The sequence below is a fragment of the Neolamprologus multifasciatus genome, chromosome 14, assembly GCF_963576455.1.
Source record: "Neolamprologus multifasciatus chromosome 14, fNeoMul1.2, whole genome shotgun sequence".
In the NCBI taxonomy this organism is placed as follows: domain Eukaryota; kingdom Metazoa; phylum Chordata; class Actinopteri; order Cichliformes; family Cichlidae; genus Neolamprologus; species Neolamprologus multifasciatus.
In genome coordinates this window covers 27196137-27204057 of record NC_140452.1, presented here as the reverse complement: position 1 = coordinate 27204057, position 7921 = coordinate 27196137, and the positions used below count along the sequence as shown (strand labels likewise).

The following is a 7921-nucleotide window of genomic DNA, read 5'->3' as shown; positions in this document are numbered from 1 at the left end:
TCCTTCAAAATCTTGAGGAAATTAAATTATGTTGAAAAAAACTTTATTGATTTATTGCATTTAAAGCAAAAGTTCCAAAATGCCTTTTGTAAAGTTGAATAAAGTTATTCTTATTGTTCAAGATGGAAAGTGATGGATTGATTTTACAGCAACAGATGGGACAAACGCAGGAAGACTGCAGGTGGAGCAAAGGGCTGTCAGGTGTGACTGTGAGGCAATGATAGTAGGGCTTGTATTTGTAATAATTGCTTTACTACTTTTATTAAACACTCAAAACACTTCTACTCTACAAGATTCACACACATTCATATAGTACTTTATTCTATTAACTTTATCTATCAGGCACACACCCAGTAGCTTTGGAGTGCTGTTATTTGTTCAAGGACACTTTGACATGTGGACAGAAAGAGCTGAGGGATCAAACTAAATCGAACTGCATCGAAAGAAGCTAATTTTCTTGAACTAAATTGGTATGGTACACAGAAACATAAAAGAGCACCTGAAGTATTAGCCTAGCCATGATTTCAAGTTTCATTAGCCGTAGCCTTTGTTCATACTGTGTAAGTAGAAAGAAATAAGTATGTGTTATGGTGATATGTTGTTGTGTTTAAAGAATTTTTCCAGTATGCTAAAAGCACAGGCAAAAAAAGAGAGAAAATAAGGTTTAAAAGTAGTTATTGTTCACAATAAAAAGTGCTGACTGTGTTCCAAATGCAGCTGGTAATTCTCACATGCATGTCTCTTAGTTTCAAAGCTGACATTTAATTTTGTGCTTTGTGAGGGGAAAAAAAGTTTCCTTAGGGATAAGCAAATATAGCAGTGAAAAATAATAAGTGTCATAAAATGGAAAAAATTAAAGCAAGTTGAGCAAGAATTAAAGTATGTTCTACCTTGTGTGTGTGTGTGTGTGTGTGTGTGTGTGTGTGTGTGTGTGTGTGTGTGTGTGTGTGTGTGTGTGTGTGGCAGCTTAATGGGGATTGATAATAACGCATTTGTGAGTGTTTTTTGATGAGCTAGGAGATGTGAGGGTATCTCTCTCAGCTGCATACATATTAGTAACATTTGGGGTGTTTGGTGGGAATACCACTGTTGCCTGTGTGAATGCAGGTGCAAACATACGGGCAGACACACACACAAACTTGCACAAGACCGTGCACAGACTTCATTTCTTTTCCCTCTCTATGTCTGCTGCACACGTTAAGCCACGTACAGTGGAAATGCATAAACACAGGCAAGTATTTTCTCTTACTCGCCCAGTCTCGCTCTCTCACACACACTTACGCACACTAATATATGCTCTCTCTGGGTGTGATAAACTTGCTTATGACAGCTAATAACTCCCCTACTCCCTCTGGTCTTAATTAGAGCCAGTTATTACAGAGTGTTTGATGCTCTCTCTCTCTTTCTATCTCTATCTCTTGCTTATTTCTCTACCTTTTTTCCTCTTGCCCTCCTTCTCACACTGTTGCACAGCTTGATTCCAGCATGTTGTTTAGAGTGAAATGTGGAGAGGAACTCCTCTCCGCTTCTGTGTTGGAGGTCTCTGCATCCAGTCTGCTTTCCACACTTATATATCCCCTCACAGACAAACACATAATTACTATTCCCTTCTGCTTCTATCTGCTTTGTACTTCGGTGTCTTGGCTCAACGTGGCTCCATGAAATTTGTAGTTTTGCCCTTCGTTTCACTGCTTTTTCTCTTTTTTTTTCCCAGTTCAAAGTTAAGAATAGTTTGATAGATGGAGGGTAGAAGGAGGGCATGAACTGAAGTTGAACTGACAACATAACCGATGCTTCTTTCATCTCCAAAACTTCACATTTTAGGGAAAAAACTTGTCCTTTTCTCACCAAAATTTATAAACGTTTTCAAATTATAGAGCCTTCTTCCAAAAAGTGTCACAGACCCAGGGTCATATGACTTAGTCAAACACACAAAGGACAGTATTAGCAGTAGTTTTGTAAAAAAAAAAAAAAGAAGAAGAAGAAGAAGAAGAAGAAGAAGAAGAAGAAGAAGAAGAAGAAGAAGAAAGGGTTGAAGTTAAGTTAACCAAGGAATTCCAAAAACTGGCTAATGGAAATCAGTGAAATGCAGATTCTTTGGCTTCTTTCCTTCTATCCTTATTAAGTTTCAAAGTTTGCAAAAAAAAGAAAAAGAAAACACACATAGCAAGTTAATAAAAGATAGATGTACTGTAGCTTTGTACTGCTGATGCCTTGTTCAAAGATTAAATATGCCCATATTAGATATATCCAGCATATCTAATAAAAATGACAGATAGTACATCTCTAATTTCGCCCCAAGGAAAGATATTGAATTACACCATAAACTGAGTAATACTGGATATTTTTTAATCAAATCTTGTTTTATATAGGCTTTTCTTTGTCTATTGCCCACAAGCTTCCAACATATTCAAACTCAATATTTGATACAATATGCCCCCATGAAAGAAAGTGAAGCGGAGAAACATCTGGAGGCACAAGGGGCTGAATCAGTGGTATTTGATTTGAAGAGCGATTGACCTCATGTATAATGCAGAAATTATCCCTGGTGCCAACATGATGTCATGATCTGAGAGGAGTATGTAGCGAGACTCTCGACATCAAATATTCATCATTACATGCACGTACTCACGCACACAGACAAACACACACACACACGTTCATACTGCATGTTAATTTCAGAAGTCTTGAGTTATACAGCTAAATCACACTTCTGTGATTAAAAGCAAAAATGACAACATAATTTATTTTTACAAGGTTCAGCATACACAAGGCTATTTGGTAAAACTGCCTGATACCTTTTGGCTTCCTTTGTGTTACTGTGAGGAAGAAAGCCTAAAGGCAGCACAAACGTTTAACTTTGATTAGAATTACAAGAGTAAAACAAAGCCTGGCTGGGAGGGAAAACTAAACAAAAGCGTCTGCAGAATCCAGCCCCTCATTTGTCAGTCTGTGCACCTTTGACTCCTTGCCACATCTCCTCACCTCGTGTTTTAGTGCAGATGCGTTTAATGAAGAGACACAAGGAGAGAATAGCCAGCGCAACAGGCATTTAACAAAAAAATTGATCTATTTTTTTCAGTTTCGTAGACATGAATTGTTACATATTTAATGGATAAACCTAACCTTGCAGCTTTTATGCCTGAAGTTAACCAAGCAACATATTTGTAATAAATTCTATATTCCAAACTCTATCACTTGGTCTCTGGCATAACAAGCCAAGTCGAAGTTCTCTTCCTCCAACTTTCAAATGTGGATCAGAGCATCAAAATATGCCCAGCAACACAAAGCGATACACTAAAGCTTGTGACTATATATCACAAACTGCCATGAATGGGTTACGATTATTATACGTATTACAGTTGTTTGGTTTTGTGTTTTGTTTTGGTTTTTTTTTTGTGTAAAACCAAAGTCAGAGGATACACACAAGCAGACATGGAAAACGATAGTAGTAAGCAGAATAACAGGCAGGTAAACTGGCTGGGAAAGCAGACTGAGGGACTGACATGGGAGACACGGGACTGCTATGAGGAGCTGAACAGCAAATGAGACACAGGTGGAAACGATTAAGGCAGAGCAGATAATCACAGAGATGGGAAAACAAAGGACCAAAGCTACACAAAGAAAGCAATTACTGAAGGAAGAATGAAAGTGATTACAAAAGAACAACATGAAACTGACACTGACATAAGAACACACGGTTAAGTGTTTGGGCATTTTTGGAATATGTTTATTTTTTCCTTTCTCCAAGGACAAGTTTTGTTTTTCTCCTCCTGCCCTGGTCCAGACACACCTTAAGGACCAGCTCGAGCCTCCATTCTCGGCCATGCTGTCTGCTACTCACCAGTGGTAAACTCCAAATGTTTTTTTTTTCTATCCTCCTCTGTGCTAATCCTGTTTTCTCCTTGTCCACAGTTGCTTTAGTATTCACTAATTACCAGAACTCACCTGGCTCCTCGACACTGCTCCGTTCCTTCCCACGACTTCTGTTTGGACTTGCCTACTCACTAATCACATACCTGCCTGCCCTCCTACACTGGGGAGCATAATCTCTTGGTTTTCCTTGGCTCAAAAACCCTCAGACCCCACTGGATACCTCCTCCTGAGAATGTCAGCTCACAAGTGAGCAATCATCCTTCCCTGCCTCTCATACTATAAACGGTATTAATGGAAAAAGCATCTCCAGACCTTTGGAATGAACTCTGCTCTCCTCTTCCCTAGCAATTTCCCTCCCTGTGACCCTGGACTCCCATATTAGCTGGTTTCTCAAAGTCAGTTGTTTCAATAAAGTTTTTGCATCAACTAGAGTTGCCTAGTTTGAGTCTGCACGAGTTCCAAAGTGCATAAAGGCCCTTTTGGCAAGAGAGAGCACGAGAGAGATCTATGTAAATATATAGTGAAGTGATACATGGGGTATTTTGTCTCTTTCTGTATGGCTACAAATTGTTTTGTCAGTAGGTTTAGTTTGGCAGTCAGTATCACCCTGACCAGATGGTACAGCTGAGCTGAACTGAACATAAATGAATCTAAAGTAGTGACATTATGGAGTGCTTTGCTGCCAGGACTATAATCACATCAGGCCAAACCTGGCACCGATATATAAAGAATATCATGTGCAAGAGCCCAAAATGAGTTAAATTTCACAGAATAAAACTGCAAACAGCAAAAAATAAGACACACTGTGATTTGTTTGTAATTTGAGTAAGAAAACCTAAAAGAGGGGAGTGTAGTATCTGCCATGTGACCTTCTCTTCCCTCCCAGCTAACGTCCACCAAAACTGTAGCTTGTTGGCCAACAAAGACCAAGAGAAAAAAACAGTCTTGTTTATTTAAGCCAACAGGGAAGCAGAGAGAGGGAGACACTATTCTGTGCTGTGGTGTCTGTTATTCACTTTGCCAATTCACTGGTTTTAATTTTTGTGTTAAAGTTGAAAGTGTTAATTAGGGTGCTCAGGGATGTCTTTAGTGCTCTAGTCTTTTTCCATAGTTGCTGGGTAAATTGAGTGGGCTGTAATTGTGTGTGATGGCAGTTGATGAGGTTGTAAGCTGCGATCCAGAATGATTATGGCATTTCTGGTCCAGCCATTTTCATGCTGACACTGTGTTGTTTGAGCTGCTTATGAGAGGCAGTATTATGTAACAGTCACCACTTCTTTTCTTTCTTCCATTTTTTTTGTTGTTTCTTTTGTGGGGGGAAATTACAGCTTGCGATAGAAGTTCAGAATGTCTGATAAAAATCAGCAGAGATGATATGAGTGAATCTTTTCATTCATTTTCCACCATAAATTTTCTTGTAACCTTTACACTCCAATCATTGCAGAACATTTAATCATGTAGCTCTACAAAACAGGCACTAAAGAGACTGCAAACCAAATACTTTGCTTGTACTGCTCAGGTATCACTAAACCAACAATCCCTCCCCAACTTCAAAATGCACTCGGCACTTCTTCTTGATCCTATGTTTGACACCTTAATTAATCTAAAGGTGGACCATACAATGGAATACCCTAATGGTCATAGCAAAGCATTCAATTCCTTGTGTTAAAACAAAAAAAGAAAGAAAAAAGGAGAGTACAACCAACATGCCAGTACCACCATGCAATACTGAAGATAAGAGCCACAATACCCAGCGCCTTCAGGATCTTAGGGAGGATCTATTATGCCCCCAGGTGTATTGGCACTGCAAAAACTTTTTAACTAACTCTAATGGTCAGGGGTGAGGCTCTCCCCTGAGCCTCCAGATTTAGCTCCTCTACTGAGGATCTGACAGTCAGATTCAGGAGTTCCCCAGACCGTTCCTTCCACAGTCTGTTTCCTTGGAACTATTCAGGATACTTCCAAAAATACTCATTGGTTAATTGATGGTTAAATCCTAACATCTGTAGTTTTTATGGACATGTTTTACTTCAGATGAAGTTTCCTTTAACATCGAAATCTACAGGTAAGATGTAAACAACATTATTCAAGGTATTAACAGGCCAGAAGTAAACCTATCTGGTTAGAATGCAAAGTTTTGCTTAGGTAATGTGGGTCTGGCAGCAGCTTCCCCTTTCAGATCAAACCTACCAGATCCCAACTTTGATAAAAATTCAGGCCCCGCCCACCAGGACCCAAAAAAGATGAACTGCCAGCAATCCCCTCCAAAGGTCCCATCTCCAAGCTCTGCTGGTCAGAGCTATTTGGATGCAACAGGAAAGGCTAAACACGGTATCAAGCAGGATTTTTAATGTAGTGGTTAATAGCTTTATGATAAACTGCCATTGTTTGCATCTAATATTACATGAGATGCTTGGTTAGCGCAACAGCTACTGTGACGTTAAGATACTATGGTCTATGTTAATCACCCTAAGCATTCATTCATAGCACTTTAACTCAGCGCTATCTGTTACAAATATCTGTTACTCCCATTGACAGAAAGAACACACATACACACACACACACACACACACAAACTCACACTCATGAATCTCTTGCAGACTGAGACTCGGACGCCTCATTGACTTGCCATTAAAAGAAAGAGCCTTCATTAGTTAGGATCTCCCTCCGTAAAGGATACCAACTGTGCACATTTATGTGCAAAGGCGTGCATGTGTGTATCAGAGGTTTGTTGTCTGAGGCTTTTGCATCTAACCATTCAGTCAGTTTCCAGCACAACACGTAGCCAAAAAGGCGTATTCATTAGCAAGAGGGGGACCATTTCCCAGCACTTGGAAATTCAGTGAGGCGTACACGGCCATGGCTGGAAGCTGAAAGTAAAAACAGATTGGGGCAGATTCAGACAAACGGAATGGAGGAATGCAAGTGGAACATTGTAGAATATTCCAGAAAGGATTGTTATCAAGAAACAATCAGCTCCAGTCGTCAACACACAGGATCAGAAATTATTTCAGCCAGAAAGCTGATGCATTTCACTGGCTAGAAATTTTACAACGAGGAGGAGGAATGACAGAAATTATGTTCAGCAGCCTGAAATAAATGTAATGATAAGTAATTTTCTATATCAAAGAGTGATTCTTACACTGCTTATCTGGCTCCAGGTCGCAGGGGCAGCAGCAGCTAATTAGATGCCTAATCCGCCTCAACTGGTTCCTTTTCGTTCCAGCTCTGCTTGTAGCCCCATTCTTGTAACCCCACCTGAATGACTTACTGCATCTCTTCACCTTATCTGTAAGGAAGAGCCCAGACGTGCTGTGGAAGAAGTTCATTTCCACTGCTTGTATCCACACTCTCATTTGATGGATCATTACCCAAAGCTCATGGCCATAGATGAGGGTGTTAAGGTAGATTGACCAGTGACTCCACAGCTTTGCTTTAACTGTTTAGCTCTATCTTCACCACGACAGTGTCTGTATCGCTGCCAACACCGGACTAATATAATATACTGTACACAACTGTACAGAATAGAATAGAATAATATAAAATACTATACACAATAGAATAGAATAAAATAAAATATACAATAGGATAAAAATAGAATACAAATGCTATATACAACTGAGTAAAAATACAACTTTGGCAGAAAAGAGTATTGCACTTAGTCTTATTGCACATGTGTGGGTTTGTGTGGGTTTGTGTGGGTTTGATCAGCTGCAAAAGTCTTTGTTGTGGAGTCTGACAGCAAGACCTGCGAAATCTCTCCGTCCCACACCGTGGGCGCCGCAGCCTGCCACTGAAGGAGCTGCTCAGTGCTGTCAGAGTCTCCTGCATGGGGTGGGAGATGTTGTCCAACAGGGATGACAGCTTAGCCACCATTCTCCTGTCACTCACCACCTCCAGTGGGTCCAGAGGGCATCCTAGAACAGAGCTGGCCCTGCGGATCAGCCTGTTCAGTCTCTTCCTGTCCCCGGCAGAGATGTTGCCACCCCAGCAGACCACACCATAAAAGACGGCTGAGGCCACCACAGAGTGATAGAAGGTCTTC

General features: G+C 40.3%; 1 protein-coding gene across 1 annotated transcript in view; it reads right to left on the bottom strand.

The window, feature by feature from the left end:
• Positions 1–1987: 1987 nt before the first annotated feature.
• The window catches only part of zbbx (zinc finger, B-box domain containing), a 102477-nt gene continuing 96543 nt past the window's right edge, over positions 1988–7921 (bottom strand). Inside the window, exon 21 of the mRNA XM_085184389.1 lies at positions 1988–7921. This exon is cut by the window's right edge and continues 23298 nt beyond it. The gene's annotated coding sequence lies outside the window, so the exon portion shown is untranslated.